Below are 17,492 nucleotides of genomic sequence, written 5' to 3'. Positions count from 1 at the left end.
GATGGAAAAACTGAGGCCCGGAGAGTCTCCTTTGGAATGGAATCAGCCTCACTGGCAAAGTGGGAGGCGCGCCTGTGGCCTGGTCTATCTAAGGGGCTGAAGCTTTTCTCTACAGCTCAGTAAGCTTTGAGATTGGAATCAGGGAAATCCTGGGTGTCTTCAGGGGTATGCACATCCCAGAGGCTTGAGAAGGGGGCATGTGGGTTCCAAGCATGCTGGATGGGAAACTGATTCTTTCTCCTTCTCTGCCTCTCCCTAGGTTGTGAGTTCAAGCCATATTACAGGGGCTATAGGCATCTGGGGGCTGGAACAGCACCCCTCCTTCAGCCACCCAATGGAGCAGGTACCCGACCTGGCTCCTCCCTCACTAGCAGGCTCTTTTCCAATCAAAAAAAAAATTTTTTTTTAGCTCACTGAGTGTAAGAGAGAGTTTTATGCTGAATTTTAAAATACCTTATTTTTTCCAGTCTCTAAACTACTAATCTCTCGGGCTGAGGGATTCTGGGACAAAGGCGAGGCCTCTGAGTGGAAATCTGTAAAATTAGCTTCGGCGGTATTAGTGTTTGCAGTTGGAGATTGAAAAATTGCTTTCCCAGGGTCTGATTGGAGGCTTGGCTCTCCTCAGGGAAGAAGCAAGAAGTCAGCACAGAGATGTCTGGGAGCGCGGACGGGGGCAGCTGAGGGACAAATGCTGGGAGGCAGTTGTGGGGTTCAGAAAAGCTGCTCCTAAGGAGGTCCACTCCCAGGGCCTTGTGAGCTGGATGCTCTGCAGAGTGTGTGCTGGGGTGAGTGTGTCCTCTGCCTGGGTCTCCCCCATCGTGCACAGCTTCTCCAGAGTTCTGAGTACACAGCAGGTACCAAGTAAATGCTGTGGAGCCCAGCTAGGTCCCTTCGCCTTCTCTTCCTGAGGCCTCCTGGTTCCCTCGACCCCCACCCCAGTGTTCCCACCCACGGAGGAGAGCTTCCGGAACCTGAATGAGGGGCCAGCTCTGGTGCCTGTGAGGGCGCCCGCCTGTGTGGCCCATCAGGCCTCTTGTGTGCTTGATTGCCTCTGATTGGCTGCAGCTGAATTCAGCAAAAGCTATTATTTGCCCTTGATGAGCCAATCAGATGGCCTCATTGGCCATTCAGAGCAGGCACCGGAACCTGGGGGGAGATGGGACACAGCAAGGCGGGGGCAGGGCAGAACAGATGCAGGACCCGAGCCTGGTCTGTGTCCACCACGACCTTCACACAAATCACACCTCTCTTCCCTGACTCATTCCCCCAAACCAGGGCTCCTTACCCCCCATTAGGCCTGCCTCCCAGCCTTTGCCATTGCTGTCACCCCTTCCTACACCTTTCCTTGTACATCTGCCTGCCCGAACCCCTCAAGACCTCCTCCATGGAGTCCGTTTCCCCGTCTCCAAGCCAAGCTCCCAAAGCCTGTTTGCTGCCCCTCTCTCACTCTGCCAGCAATTACCGAAGACATGAGGATGGTGGTCAAGAGGATTCAAACAGATTGGGGTTCAAACTCTTTCCCAGCTCTAGGACCTTGGATGAGCTACTTCCCCTCTAGAGCATTGGTTTCTTCACCTTTAAAAGGCCCTAATTATTATACCTCCCTGAAGAGGGTGGGACCTGAATGTAGGTGGGTTGGGATGCATGAAGGCAGCCCTGGGGGCCCTGGAGGTCCAGCAACCACCACAGCAGGGCTTTCTAGAGCCTCTGTAGGGCTGGTCCAGGGTTTGGCACTGGTGGAGGCAGACAACCTGTCTTAGGCCATGTTTGTGGGAAACAGGCTCTGAGATGCTAAAATCTGCACACCATAGGTTTACTTGAGGGGAGGGGCTGCTCTGAGAAACAACACTTGTGAGGGGGATGTGTGGAGCAGGCCTCGGCAGGGAGAGAAGCTGACCACAGTGCAGTTGAGTGGAGGTCTCAGCTGGCCCCATGGAGAGTTCTGGGGCTGGGATGGCTCTTTAGAGATGTCCTAGATTGAGGCCAGGGGTCCTGGCTTTTCTACCCTGGACTGCCCTGTCACTGGATGTGGGCTGCTGCTGGGGAAGTAACATGACCATGCATGAAATGTCTTCCTTTAGTCAAGGGAGAGTCCCAGATAGGTTCAGCGGCCGGCAGCAGCCGGCAGTTGGAGATGAGCGCTGATCCTGAAGGGGGGACCTTCAGCCCTTCTTGAGCCACTTGGACCCCTAGCTTCGTGTAGTAATTTTGTCCATGTGGGAGCTCAGCTGCTCTAGAATTATGGTTGGTCCCTTTGCCTGGGAAACTGGCAAGAGGAAGGACAGTAGGATGAGATATGGCCTCCAACACGGAGGCTGCAACTGGCACGCATCCTCTCCTTCCTCTACCACCCATCCTAGAGTCCCCTCACACTGACCTGGACTCTCATCCCTGGTGGGTCTGAGCCCCTGCCCACAATGCCCTTTTCTGGCCATGGCTTATGCACTTGTTCACCTTCATTAAAACTAGATAAGGGATTACCAAGAGAGGACCCCAGTGGGTCACGTGGCTGTCTGACTTTTTTTTTTCCTACCCCAGCAACTCCTGATAATGAGAATCAATTATTTTTCCATGACTGCTGCTCTCTTGGCCTGAGGAACCTGAAGTGACAGCCCAGTGGCTGAAACTTAGAGTCCAGTGGGACTCTGTGTCCCTTGTGAAAGCATCCCTTCTTTGGGAACCAGGACTTGTAGATTGACAAACCCTAAAATTGAGGGGATTGGAAGCCAAATTTCCCCAAGTAGGAGACTGGGAGTAACAGGGAGTAAAACCACTCCACTCCTACTTCTACCTCTTGTCCCCTGGACCTGTGTGTTCTTGCCTGTTAGGGGCTCAGCACTTGTATTGATCATAGATTTAAGGTGCATACTGTGTCCTAGGGGATGGCTCCCCGTTCTTACTGGATATCCTCTCCAACCCGGTGACTTTGCTTTGCTTCAAAATGACATTCCACACGGAAACCTGTACACAAATGTTCATAGCAACATTGTTTGAAATATTTTTTTGAAAGTAGAACAACCCAAATGTCTATCAACTGATGAATGAATAAACAAAATGTGGTATATCCATATGGTAGAGTATTATTCAGCAATATGAAGAAATGGAGTTCTGATACATGCTACAATATGGATGAACCTTGAGAACATTATGTTAAGTGAAAGAAGCCAGTCACCAAAGGACGCATATTGTATGATTCAATTTATATGAAATGTCTAGAATAGACAAATCCTAGAAACAGAAGGCAGACTAGTGATTAACAGGGACTTAAGGGAGGAAGGAATAAGGTACAAGATTTCTTTTGGGGATGATGAAAATGGTCTAAAATTAGAGTATTGATAGTTACACAACTTTGTGAATAGATTAGAAAAATACTGAATTGTATACTCCAAAAAGTATGTAAATGTTGTAGTATGTGAATTTTATCTCAGTAAAGCTCTTATTAAGGAAAAAGTTATTTATTCCAATACTCTGTCAGGCTGGTGGCTAGGTAAGTTATTGGATCAGAGGATCCTATGCTTACATGCCCATTGAAGCACTTCTTTTACTGTAAAGCAGGTTCCTTGCAGCAAGGAACCCAAGGGATCCCATCAGTGAATCAAATACATGGTAAGCGCTTGGAAAGTCAACACTCTGAACGTAGGAAAGGAAAACTGACCTGATATGATAACAGCATATGGTCCAATCCCGGTCAGGATGACTCACTGCCCCTTCTGAGGTTGCAGAGGGCCAGCGTAATCAACTTGCCACCAAATGGGGTGGTTGATCTCCTCAAGAAATAGTGCCACATTCGGGGCTCAGGCTTGGTCTCTGTTCCTGGCAGGCTGGGTATTCAGCAGCAGCAGTAGCTAGATCAGCCTTGGTCTTGGGCCCATGCATAGTTTCCTTCCCTGTCGTCAGGGCTACTCTGTTCATATGCCCATTGTACCAGCCCTGGAGTGGCTGATGGCAGTCCTGGCTGACTGATGGCAATCGGCTGAGTCATTTTGTCTAGTTATTTCCTGGTGGTGCTGATAAGCATTAACGTACACAGATCTTCATATTTCGTGCCCATGCCCATAGGTACATCCACACGCCTCTCTCTACCAGGTTTCCTTGTCACTGATCTTCTAGACTTTATTCATCCTGACAACCAACCAAGCCATTTGTCACTTCCCATGAGTCTGTATATGTTCTTACCTCAGGCCCCTTCTTTTTCCAAGCATAGTAGATGACCAGGTGTGCTGCCCAAAGCTTTGCTCTTCAGGAGGATTTCTCCTTAGCACTATCTTTCAGGGCCATCCCTGAGTGGGGTGTAATGTAGCTGTGTGTGTCTATTTTCAGCTCACATCAGCATATCACACTGACCCATCTGAGAATAAGCCCAGTCTTTTTCCTCCTCTATCAGCTGGTCATGAGGGACTCCCCACACATGCACTCCGTGCAGTCTTAGTTGAGAGAGGAGCATTCATGCAACAGCAGTGAACTCATGGAGTCTGGACCACCTGTTCGTGCAGCTTTCTTGTGTCCTCTGACCGGCTTATACTTGATCAAGGATGCATCCCTTCCTTCTGACAGTGGATCACTCTTGGGCTCACAAGACCTCAGGACCTCATGGATATGACAGAAGCCGGGTCATTTAATATGCCTTGGTCATTTAATCACGTGCCATGTGGGCCCCATGGCAACCCAGGAGCTTCTTTTTGAACAGTGCATCATTTTCTGTCAGACCCTAGGATTCTATTAGAACCTGCCATAAACTCCACACAGCATCTTTTCCCAAAACAGATAACCTCTGGTTCCATCAGGCCTGCTGTGTCATGTGGCCTGAGCTGCAGGGCCACTTTCACCTCAGCTTGAACCGGCTGCAGAGCCCTTTTTAGCTCTCGGCCCCCTCAGAACTGAGGTCTTTCCGTGTCACCTGGAGTATGAGATGCAGCACTTACTCTCTGGCTGGCCTTCAGAGGACACCCCCCACTGAATTTCTCTCTGATGTGTGTGGCCTTCTCACCAACATATTCCTTCTCACTTTGGTAAACAGTGAACATGGTCATGATGGGTTTTCTGGCCTTTTGTGGTAGAACCACCCTGGTATGTCCACTTGCCTGAGCCTTTGATCCTTTTCTCAACTTTGCTTTGAGGGTTCTGGCCTTTCTACTGCTCTTAGTGTGGGCCATTGCTTTTTCCAGGCTTCCAACATCTCCTGGGGTCCTTGCTGGGATGTTATATCCTATAGCATGGGAAAGTGCTCCCATTTCAATAACCTCTCCCGCATCCAACCTTGTTTTCTACCATCCTTGATCCAGCCACTCAGGATCCAGCCCTAACTGTTGGCTCAAAACCACAGTACCTTCAGGATATCCTTTATGCTCCCTTAGCAGGCCCAGCACTTCCTGGGGTTGGTGAGTCAGTTTTGTTGTGACCTGACCCTGATGGTTGGTCTGATGGGTAGAAAGGATAGGTGCACATCCTGAGGGGAGAGTGTTGTGTTGTAACATGGAGGGCTCCTCATCATCTTTAAGCAAGGGGGTGGGAGGGGGGCGGTCCTAGCCTTTAACATGGAGGAGCAGCCACTTCTGTAGGCACAGAGAGTTTAGGGCAGTCTGGGGTTCCGAATGCAGTGACCCAGATGCCCCCATCCCACAGCTCAGGGACCCATTCCTTCCCAATCAGGGTCCTGACTGTGGGTACTGGCTACTGACTTGGGTATACAAACCTGCTGGGACTGAGACAGTAACTCTCTCTGGATCTCTGCTGCTCTTCTAATTAAGTCCTGTGTCTGACCCTCAGCTTTTTCTGCCTCTGGCTGCAAGAGATGAGAGTCTTTTTATATCCTGCCAAGGGGGCTTCTGACTTTCACACTTCACCTTAAATTCGTGATTAATCACACGCAGCCCTTCATTGTCTCTCTCCAAAGCATCGATAGCCCTCAGCAACAGCCATCCTGTTCCATAGTCCTTATAATTACACTTCCCTGAAATTCTCAAAACCTGAAATATTGCACCCATCCACAGGTATCCCATTTCAGTTCACGATGGGTGAACATTTACTCAATTGCACCTCTATCACATGCCAGGATGGTCAGCACTCCACTGACCACTGTGCTGAGGCCCTCAGTACCAGCAGGACATTTCCCATGTCAGAGTCGGCTTTCTGGGACCATTCCCAGGACCATCTGTGGCAGGGTGAGTTCCCTGGAATCAGACTCTGCAGTGGAGGTTTGTGTGCAGGTGTTTATCGGGGGAGTATTCTCAGGGACCACACCCATGAGGGACAAAGGAAGTAGGATTGGGCAGCAGGAGAAGTTTGGCTGTGATGCCGTCATGGCAGAAGCCTCAGCCAATTCCACCGAGGCTGGCCTCACCTCTCAGAGCTGTCCCTAATTGAGACAGACCTTTGTAGTCTTCCACTCGACCTGCATGTCAAGCAGTGTGTGGGTGAGGCAGCTCCTGCTCAGGCCATAGCCTGGGCAGAAACTCAGCTGAGAGCAATCAGCAGGCAGGATCTTGGCATCTGGGGGAGTATGGGCCTCATCCTGATGGGGGAGTCTGGGTGGCACACCACAGCAGCCACGTTGTGGTGTCACACAACATGGATCCAGGTTCTGGTTATGCCTCTTGCCAGCTGAGACCTTGGACAAGTCCCAAGAGGTCTCTAAGCCCCGTGCTCCTCCTGTAAACGAGACATTGTCAGGCTCCCACCTCCTGGGGTTTCAGGGGTGGGAGTTGAGTGTGGCTCGGATCTGGGAGAGCACGAAGGCTGCATACATGGAGGGCAGGGCCAGGGCCAGTCACCATCCAGGTGGGCCTCTAACCTCTGGAGCCACTAGGCTCCCCATCCTCTCCCTTGACAAGGAAACCAAGGCCTTGGGCAACCCAGGTTTGAAGAAATGGGAAACATGGGCTAAGTCTTCACTGTCGATAAAACGTCATCAAGTTTGACCAGCTGCTGGCGATGAGTGAGATCAACCCAGCACTTGATCAAGGGGTCAGGGGTGAAAATAGTGTTTCCTCTGAAAGGGGAAGCAGAGGCTGTCTGCTCGGCCTATTCAGTGAGTCACTAAGTTAGTGGCACATGGAGGCAGCCTGGGTTCTGGGGGCTGGACTCCAGGATGACTGGTATTATCTGTTCAACAAAGTGGCCAGAGAGTGGGGGCCATCGGGCATCATCTAGTGAAAGAGATAAAAGAGGTGATGGGGGCTAGCATAGGCAGCATGGATGTTCATGGTGGGGGCACTAAGGGCCATTGGCGATGGACAAGAAGCCCTTACAGAGGCCATGGACCGGTCACTTCTGTTGAGGCCTCTGTATGCCAGGTGGTTCTGGGACCACCACAGATGACCGCTCACTTGCAAGGGTGCCATGCAAGTTGGGAGATGGCTGAGAGACAGTTCCCCTGTCCAGGGTTGGCCCAGGGTCAGAGACTCTAGGTCATGTTGTCCAAGAACACCTGTGATGTCAGCCGTGGGGCTGATGAGGTGGGGCCTGACTGAGGGCAGCCGCCTTGGGGGGTGTGGCTGTGGGCGAGGAGGAGGTGGCAAGCTGAGAGGAAGGGACCGCTCTCAGATGGGCATGCGCGTGGTGGGCATGCCTTTTAAAACGATCATCAGCCTTAGTGTTCCAACAGCCTCTTTCACTTTGTAAAAGCCTTTTCTTTCGAAAAATAAAAGAAGATTGGAGGCAAGTACAATATTTGGCTGTGGCGGCTGCTAATTTGGCACTGAATGTCACCTCCGCCTTTCTCTTCCCCGATGCCAAGTGCTCCTTCCCTGGCTCTGGGTGGGCGGGCAGGGTGATGGGGGTGCAGGGCGGGCTCCCTGAGCCTCTTAAGATGCGAGATTCATTTCCTTAAACACACATTGTCTCACTCCAATTTCACGTCCGAGCAGTTCTGGCGAGGAATTAGCAGCCCCTGGGAGAAAGCGGGCAGGTTCTGTTTACACGAGGTGGGGCCAGGCGGGGTGGGGGGGCAGGGTAGGTGCAGGGGTGGGTGCTTGAGGCTGTTTGGACAGGGAGCCCACAAAGGACCTGGGTCAGGGGCTGCCTTTCCTGGCCAGACAGCTCTCAAAGGGAGCCAGGACTATCATCTGTCAAAAATGTGCAGAAATCCTGCCACACTGGTAATGTCCTGAGTACTTGGCGGGTGTGGGGAACCTTCTAATGATCTGGGGGCAAATTGAGGATATTGGGCTCTCAGGTCAGAAAGGACGCTTAAGACTGTTTGGTCCAACCCCTCACCAAAGAGGACTGGCTGAGGCCTAGGAGTCCACTTCTGCTGAGCCCTCTATGATGGGGGCTCACTCACTAACTGGGGGCTGCCCTTCACTTTGAGTCAGGCCCTGGGACCCCTTCTCAACATGGCTCCTCACCTCTGCCCATGAGTCTCCTCCATGGCCCTTGCGAGCTTAGGAAGCTACAGTCCTGCAGTTGTGTGGGAGAAGCAGCCCCGCTCTGTGGGTGGCCCCCTGGTACCCAGCCTCAGGTATCTCCCCATCCTGGTCAGTCCTTAGGGCACAGGTTCCTACGCCTCAGGCCTCCCCACAGACCAGCCACTTCTCTCTTTAAAGCATTCAGGCCGTTGTGTGTGTGGTGGTGATGGTCTTGAGGAAGAGTTTGAGTAGGGTGTTGCTTCAACTCCCTCTTCAATGGCACCTTTCAGACAGCATGACAGCAGCCCATAGGGAATCAGAGAATTCAAGCTTTCCTGATTGGGCTTGTTTTGGGGTGTCCTCTAAAACTGGGGTTGCCCTTTTATGCCCTTTCTACCCCTACTCTGCCCATACCCACAGTCACCTGCAGCCCCCACCCCCCACCCCTGGGGAACCTTGGGCTGGACTGGGCACCTGAGAGATGCCAAGTCAGGGCGGAGCCTGAGGAGTACTGTGGGGGAAGTAGCCATCCCCCAGCTCTCCTGTGCGTGCGGCTGCTCATTCATCACGTCTTAGAGGGGAGATTCTCTAATTTGTCAGCCCATTAGCTGGGCACAAGTAGCATATGGACCTGGCTCCTGCTGCTCTCTTCCTGCCTACCTCGGACAGCGTCATTTGGGCTCATAGCATAGCTGAGGTCCAGGCTTGGATCATGGTGAGGGGAGCACCTTCTTGCCCCAAGGCTGAGTCCCTAGGTGAGGCAGCTGAGGGTTTAGGGCTCTCCACTTATCCAACAAATCTACATTTGGAGATATCAACAAAGCCTCTCTAAGCTGTGGGCTGAGGAGGGCCCTGCTTTTAGGAAACTGGGCTTTATTTTTAGTGTTCAGAGAAAGATAATTTTTTCTCAGCCACTGTCAGTAAGGAGATCAATTGTTTCTGTGGTGTTTCTGGATTCTCTTGTCTGTGGGTAGGGATGGGCAGGAAGGACTGCTTTGTCTACTGGTTCCGTCCTCGCCCCACATGCACAAGTGGGAAGGTGTGTCCTGGGGCTTTCTCTGCTGCAGCCCAGAGACATTGAGAGGCGTCCCTGTGTCTGTGGGGTCAGTGGCTGGAAGAAGGCACCAGCCCAGTCTGGCTGGCCTGAATCTGGATGTGTGACCAGTGCTGAGCTTTAGTCCCTCTGAGACAATGAGCACAGGGGCAGGGGACTGGGTCTATGCAAGGATGTCCCAGGTCTGTCACATGCTCATAGATGGTCCCTGAGCAGAGAGACACAGGAGACTCGGGGATGCACTCAGGGAAGGATGCACCCCACGTCATCCACAGTGAGCTTTCCCCCAACATGCACACGTGTGCCTGGACACGTGTTTGTGCATGCACTGCACACTCACAGCAACACTATCATCCTTCGCATGTGCAGGCTGATGAACACTTGTGTACACACACCCTGCCATACACTCACGTGATGTTTTCCAGCATACATGGACAGACACACACTCAGGCACATACGCTGGCTCCTGCATCACCTGGATTTATGGCAGGAGATAAATCTGCAGTTTAGCAACCCTAACCTGCTAGCTCTGTAAATTCAGAGAGCCTGATAGCCAGATCTTCACAGCATGTCTGCAGCCCAGCAAAACATGGAACCATATAGAGGGGTTTCCCAGCCAGTTTTGCAGGCCAGTCCTCTAGGGCAGAGTCTACCCAGGCCCAGCTGGAAAAGGGGCCTATGCTGGGGCTGCCTGTTTCAGGGAGGGACCTAGAGGCAGGGCATGACCTTAAGGCCTTGGCCTGAGGCATCTCCAAGTGCTCCTCAGAAGCCCTAGCATGAAGGGAGGAGACAGCAACTCAGAGGGGTCCAGGCCCGGGGGTGAGGGTGGAGGCTAGACTGTGTCTGTAGCCACACTGAGGACATGGCTGGTCTGGCATCTTAGCCTGGTTCTGCGGCTAAGAGAGGGGGCTCCCTGCTTAGACCCTTTTGGGGCACCAGAAAGACCTGAGCCGTGTCCCAGTGGTGGGGTGGGGACCATAGTTGAACTCTAGAGGGGCTCAGAGTTCCCAGGGCTCCATGGTGGCTGGGACAGGGGAGAGGCCTGGGGTGTGGAGTTCTGAGGAAGCAGGCAGGGAGGCTGCCCACCCCAGTGCACAGGCAAGAAAACCAGAGGGGCCAGGGTACGCGCAGAGACCCTCTGGAAACAATGGCTGACCAGGGCCAATCTAGGCCTCTTGCCCTGATCCTTCCCTGCAGGCCCCTGGAAAGGGGCCAACCAGAGCCCATCCCCAAGATCCTCTGCCATTGCCCCTGGTGGCCTGGGCTTATAGACCCTGCTTGTGGGGACCTCTCAGTGGGCCCCCTGTGAAGGGTCTCCCAGCAGGCCCAGTGGTGTGGGTGTGAGTGGGGGAGGAGGAACATAGCTTCCCAGTTCTCTTCTCCCTGCTAAGGAGGACATAGGGCCTCCTTACATAATTGGGGCAATTTGTTCCGCTCTTGTCCTCCTGGCATCATTGCCCTCATTGCCTCTTTGCACAGGGAGCCCTTGATGGAGCTGGACGCTCAGGCATCCCTCCCTCCTGCTGGAGGTTGCTGAGCAGAGGACACGAGAGCATCATCACCACTAAGACCTGAGATGCCTAGGCCTGGGCAAAGTGGGGAGCAGAGGGGACAAGGTCACACTGTGTGCAGGGACCCAGGCCTGCCCCCAGCCTGCCAGATGACCCTCTGGGTTCTCAGAGAGTTCACACCAGCAGACCATCCCCCAAGGTCCCGGTGAGGGGTAGGGGACAGAGCTGCCTCTGCCCTGCCACTGGACCCCCGCTCCCCGGCAGCTTTGTTCACAGGCCCCTGTGCCTAACCAGTCACTCACCTCCACCTTTGCTATTGTTCCTCTGCCAGGTGGGCCCTCTCTCTGCCCATCCATTCACAGCCCTCTTCTGGAAAGTCTTCTCTGACCTCCCTAGCACAGAGGAAATGCCAGTGACTGGATCCTGAGTCTTCCTGGCCCTGCCCTGTTGCTCACCCCTCCCTCTTGGACCTCAGTTTACCTATCTGTATCCTGAGGTCCTGGGCTTCAAGCCTTGCAAAGCTAGGATGGTTTTCTGCAGGTAGAAGCATCTCCTCAGGGCATGCCCACCCGCTGGGTCCAGTCCAGACCTGTGCGTGCCCTTTCCACAGTCCCACTGGGCGGACAGGCCTGGTGAATGACGGGTAGGCCTCAGGGCCCGATGGGTTCTCTGGGACCACTGGGCAGAGGGAGGATTCAGTGGACACCATCAGTTGACCTGAGTGGATGGTCCTGGGCAGATGGATTAGGGGCTTGTTCTGAAGGGGCTGTGCTTCCTGGGAGAATTTGCCCAAGTGCCTTTGAGAGATGGGCTCTCCAGGGACATTCAAACAGACTGAAGTTTGCAAACACCAGACTCAGCTGACCCCTACTGACTTTCATAGCTCTGGGGCCGCACAGCCCCACAGACATGACTGATGGGGAGTCAGAGAGGCTTCCCAGAGAAGGGGGCCTGGGGCAGGGCTGGGGCTGAGGCGAGTCACAGGATCCCACGGATGTAGACCAGATGCTAGGAGCTGGAGGTGGCAGTCTGGAACAGGATCTGTGTTCAAGTATGTTATTAGTCTGTGTGAAACCCAGCTTCACCAATTACCCTCTGCCTCAGTTGTCTTGTCTGTGAAATGGGGACAACAACTGGGCTTGTGAGGGTTTCACATTGTGGATGGTTCAAGTGGAAGCTCGTTTGGGCCCCACTGGTGTTGGCAGCTATTCCTGTGCAGTCATCACCCTCTCAGGCAGCCTCCAAAGCTGGGCAGTGAGGAGGGGGCCCACCTGGAGTGGGAGCCCAGGCGCAGCGTCTTTCTCCCCTGAGCGTAGCACACTTACTTTGAAGTTCATGGTTGTTCAGGCCAAGGGCCCTCACAGTGTTCGCCAGTGTGGCTGGGCCGTGGGTCCTGTTTGCATAGTTCATTTGCATGGCAAACACTGTGCACGGACACAGTGAAGATAAATGTTGACCCCAGTGGCCACTGAGGTTCTTGCCTTCATAGAGGAAGAACCTGGAGCTGAGATGTCACAGACTGTCCCTCTTTCCCCACAGTGAGATGAGGGGAGACTGAGGTGCAGAGAGGGGCCAGGACCTGCTCAGGAGCCCCCAGCTAGGAGTTGATGTGGAGACCACTGTTCTCCCAGCTCTAGGAATCCCTGTGCGGTGACCGCTCTGGATTTTTCGAGCTTTTCCATGAGGGCTCAGGAGAGCCTGTGAATGACAGGAGAGAGTGGGTCCCCTCTGGGTGTGTGTCCCCAGCATGTTACCTCAGTGCATGCATGTCCCTAATGTGTACCTGTCCTCAGTGTATCATCAGCATGTGCAGGATCCTGGTCCTGTTTGTTTGCTTATTTATGCCTCTGACTTATTCTTCAGAAGATTTAAGGACTTTTACAAGGATACATAAAATTCAAGAAGAGCCTATAAATTGGAAGTAGGAGAAAAATAAAAGAAAAACTAGGGGAAGGACTAAGACGGAGCTGGGAGGTGCTGACAGAGGACGTGAACAAGGCAACCCGGGTGTGGGTGTGCTCCCTTGTCCACCTGCTTGCTCACTCACCGTGGCAGGCTCCTGCGTGACTCTGATACCCACTGCCTGATTAGCCCCTGACATTGGGCATTAGTGATCAGAGGAGGGAGCCCAGCCCTCCTGGGGACACTGATGTAGAGGCCACTGTTGGTCAGGTGGTGCCCTTGCCCCCAGCAAGCCCCAGAGCCCTCCGTGCTGTTAGCACCCTCTCCAGTGCCGTGTCCAGCAGAAGGATTTAGGGTCACGACCTTTGGTAGCTCCAACCACCTGTGGCCAGAAAAGTTTCACTGCTTAAAACATTTCAGATGGCTGCAGACCACCTTTTGACGTGTGGATGGAAACTCACAGAGCCTCACCCAGGCCTGGGGCTGCTGGGCATCCAGTGACAGTGGACAGGTCCATCCAGGCTATGGCACTTTTTCTGTAAGCCCAAGTGGAAGGTATGGGCAGGATCTGCAAGCAGCTCCCTGGCACTGGGTGTGAATGTGCTGAGGTTGGTGTGTGTAAGCTGGTGTGTGAGTCAGGCACGTGTACCTGGAAATACAGTGAGCGCACGACGTGGAGAAGGACCCTGGGATGACTCGGCCCCTAAAGTGGCCCTTGATACCGTGGGAGGTGGCAGGCACTCCCTGGCTTACCTCCACCTCTCTTTATCCCCTGTACCTGACATGCCAAGGTCCTGTGTTTTCACAAGAGCAGCCCACCTGAGGGCCTCTCATTGTGACTGGTGCTGTCATTTGGTGACATCTTCAGTAGCAAGTCTCAGCAGCAAAGGGAAGACTTCCAGCCTGTGAGGCCTGGAAAGTCAGGCCCTGCAGGGCAGCGTGGGGCAGGGAAAGCTCTCAGGGCCTTGGGAGCAGACTTGGAAGGAGGCCCCATGAGAAGCTGGCAGCACCTTGCATTTGCCCTTTTGGCTTTGAGGAATGCCGCAGAAAGCCTGGCCGAGGCACATCAGAGCTGTATGGACACAGGGTGAAGGCTCGTGCCATGCCACAAGCTGGTAAAGAGCAAGGTAGGGATTCAGACCCATGGCTTTTTAGCCAATTCTCAGCATCGAGTGCAGGGGACTTGGGGGTGGGAGGGTCTCTCCTTTGGACAGATTCCAACCTGCCTGGCACTTCAGTTTCCTCATCTGTGAGATAAGAAGCCAACCAGCTATGGAGCCCCTCCTGGTGCCTTTGTCACAGCTCAGGGAGAGGGATGGATGAAAAAAAATCTGACAAACTCCTGCCCCAGGAAGCCTGCTTGGGAACTCTCAGGGAGAGGTCCACTCTGGCCACTCTGGAGTCCCTGAGAGCCCTACCTGGGTCCCTGAGAGGGCTGCCCACCCCAGGCCATCAGTGCTGGGATGGATGGAATGGAGGTGATGTGAGCAAAGGAAGCCTTTGCTCCCTGGCCGTCAGAACTGTGCCTCAGGCCCAGCCTCAAATCCATCTCATGAGGGTATTTATGGGGTAAATTTCTGCTAACTCTGGGCTGAGGAACAGACATCTTAGATGAGGTCTTGATAATGGCTGGCTTGTGAAATGAGGAGTCCTCCCTGGTCTGCCAAGGGTCTGCTGGTACCTCTGCCCACCCTGGCTCCCAGAGCCCTCACCCCAGCCTGCTGGAACTCTCACTCATAAGAGCGGGGAGACTGGGTCTTCCAGAGCTGAAGACAGAGACTCAGAGGTGAAGGGGCTGAAGAGGCCAGATACAGGCCAGTGCCCAGGCCCTGGTCTCTCTTGGGGCTGTTTTGTGGAGGAGAGGGCAGGGTCCATGTCCAAGATCACAGTGGGCCAGGGCTGCTCAAGGTTGTGACCCGGGTAAAGGGCAGACTGGGCTTGTCGGGGGTGGGGTTACTGAGGGACCCCGGGGCCTGGAACTGATGACTGGAGTCTGAGAAGCCTACCATCAAGGGCTCCTTCGCTCACTGCGTGTGGTTTCCAGCCAGTTTCTTCACCCACCAGAGCCTTGGTTTCTTCAGCTGTAAAATGGGGACAATAACTGCACCTGCCTTGTAAGACTGTTTTGACGGGTGACTCAGTGGGTTACGCACTGAGCCCCAGCTGGCCACACAGAAGGGAAGGCCCTGTCATCACCATCATCATCCTTCTCAGGTTGAGAGGCTGAGGAGTCTTGGGGGAAGGAAGGCGGGGCCTCCTGGGTGGAAGGCAGTGGGAGAGAGCTGAGCCAGAGTGGGAGGCAAGGGGGCCCAGACACAGGCACAAACAATCTGTTTCCCATAAACATGGGCACCCACACCAGCCGGCCGCCACTCGGCGACTTCTGTGAGTTAGGAAAGTGTGGGTATGTTTACTCGCACTCCCCCATGCCAGCTGGCGTGCTGGGCACAGCTTCCCTCCCAGCTGCCTCGACAGCCGGCGGCTCCCAGCTCAGGGAGGGGGAGCAAGCAGGAGCCCCCAGATCTTGCGTGTAGTTTGATTCACCTCGGGCTCAAACCCCCCAATCCTGATGCCATCCTGGACCAAATCAAGAAAACGGGGCCCTGAGAGTCTCTATGCAGTTGTCCACTTGGCCAGGCCGTGACACAGTTACCCTGCTCTCCAACATCACCTGAGTAGACAAAGGCCTGGAGGCTGGAACTGTCCAGGGACCCATGCCATGAGTGTGGTAAACAGCTATCCCTCTAGTGGAGTACAGGCCCCCATCCTTCCCTGTGATCCAGCTGCCTTCTGAGTAAGTGCTTCCCCCTGGGGTGTACACAGCACCCAGACACCTCAGCGTGCCCAGAACTGATGGGTGTACACTGCAGGTGAGGCTGGTTTCAGGGGTCCTGATGCCCTGTGGGCCCTGGAATGCTGGGGGCTCCACATCTCAGGTTCTCTGCTCCGTGAAAGCCTTGGCTGAGCTCAGCATGGCAGCTGCAGGAGGTACATGCATAATCCCCATGAGATCAGGGCAGTTCTTGGCTGGGGATGAGTCTTTTCGGCACTGCACCACACACCACCAGGCCTGGGTCAAGCATCTTAGACTTAAGGAGTGGTGGAAACTTGGAGGAAGGGGCTCTCAAAGGGGGCTTCTTGGGAAGGCACTAAGTGGCCCATGCTAGAGCTTTCACTTATGGCCTGGGAACTGGGTGGTGGGTGATGGAGTCCTGGCCCTGAAGCATTTGCTTTTGAAGTAAGCATGAGTGTGCCCCCTCCCCAGCCCCCATGGACTTTGCCACTGGGCACTGTCACCTCTGTGGTAGGGAGACCCCCCCACCCGTCAGATTCCTTTCTCTCATCCCACCTGTCCCCAGATGTCCCCTTGACCACCCAGGGAGCCAGAACCTAGGAAAGATAGAGTCACAGACTGCAAGTTTTATGGAGGCACACAGCCCTGAGAATGCTGTTATCTAAAGATGGCAGCCTACAGTGCAGCTACTGTGCAGGGTGACCATGGGTGAATCCTTGCTCAGCATCCCTGACAGGTGGCTTGCATACTTCCTGTGATGGGGAGCTCACTATCTATCCAGACAGTGCTCTCAGGGTTTAGGAACGTTGAGCGTGAGAAGGTTCCCCCAGTTTCCCCTGAGCTGGTATATGCTCCTCTCCCCACAGGCACCATCAGGAACCTCAGAGTTCTGCCCTTGGGCAGAGAAAAGACCTGTCACACTTGGAGCTGGGTAGAGGCCATACTCCTCCAGGGTGCTCTCACCTAAACTATACAAGCCTTAATGCAAGAGGCCTCATTCCAAGTCAGGTCTGAAATAAAGGGTGGATAATCAGGATTGCCACGGTTTTAAAGTCAGTATAGGAATTCACATCTGTTTCAGAGGAGCAAGCACTGGCCACACCCAGCAGTGGGCCAGGCATCAGCGCTCCCTTGTGGCAGGCCGTGCCTTGCCCTGGGGCCAGCGTGGGGCAGGCCTTGCAGAGGAGGGGGTTTGCATTGGGGCAAGTGCAGGGAGGTTGACACAGACTGGCCCTAGCTCAGTGGGGAGGATTTGGTTTATTGTTTTGTTTTGGGCTTTGTGTCTTTTGAAAAACAAGAGATTGAGCCTTTTTATGACATGGATTTTACAGCGTAACGAGGCAGCGTAATTTCCCATTCTCAGCAGCAAGTGCACTTTTTACACTAATTGCATAATTAGACATAATGTACTAATTGCGGTAATGGATGACAGTCAACTAAACTTTAACTTTAAAAACAGGGAGGCGTTGCTGGGGGTGGTGGCGGGGGCTTTGTGCCCCTGTGAGTTTTTCAAAGGGAATCTGCTGGTAAAAGCTCCTAACAGCTGCCTTTTAGGGGCGAAGGGGCCACCAAGCCACCAAGACTGGCTCACCTTATGATCTAAGCCACACCCCCCTCCTCCCCTGACAACTTCCCTACCCCACCCCCTAGCACCAGGGTATCTACCTCCCTTCCCATCAGAATCTGCCCCCTTACTTCCCTTCTGCCCCCCACAAGTCCTTGTGTTCCTACCACTGAGCAGCCCTTTCCCTCCTCCCTGCCCAGTGACACCTGCCGTTACTCCTGCCTCGTGTCCCTTATCCCCCAGTCACCCCAACATGTAGCAGACTCCCACCAGCCTTTCAGACGCTGCTCAGATAATCTCTCTCCTGAAAACCAAACTCAGT

General features: G+C 53.8%; 1 protein-coding gene across 4 annotated transcripts in view; it reads left to right on the top strand.

Moving 5' to 3' along the window:
- CACNA2D2 (calcium voltage-gated channel auxiliary subunit alpha2delta 2) overlaps positions 1 to 17,492 on the top strand; it is a 136,977-nt gene that overhangs the window by 43,746 nt on the left and 75,739 nt on the right. The window lies entirely within an intron of this gene.

The sequence above is a fragment of the Vicugna pacos genome, chromosome 17 (assembly GCF_048564905.1).
Source record: "Vicugna pacos chromosome 17, VicPac4, whole genome shotgun sequence".
Classification (NCBI taxonomy): domain Eukaryota; kingdom Metazoa; phylum Chordata; class Mammalia; order Artiodactyla; family Camelidae; genus Vicugna; species Vicugna pacos.
Note: the sequence above shows the minus strand (reverse complement) of the source record. Positions and strands in the feature narration are given on the sequence as shown.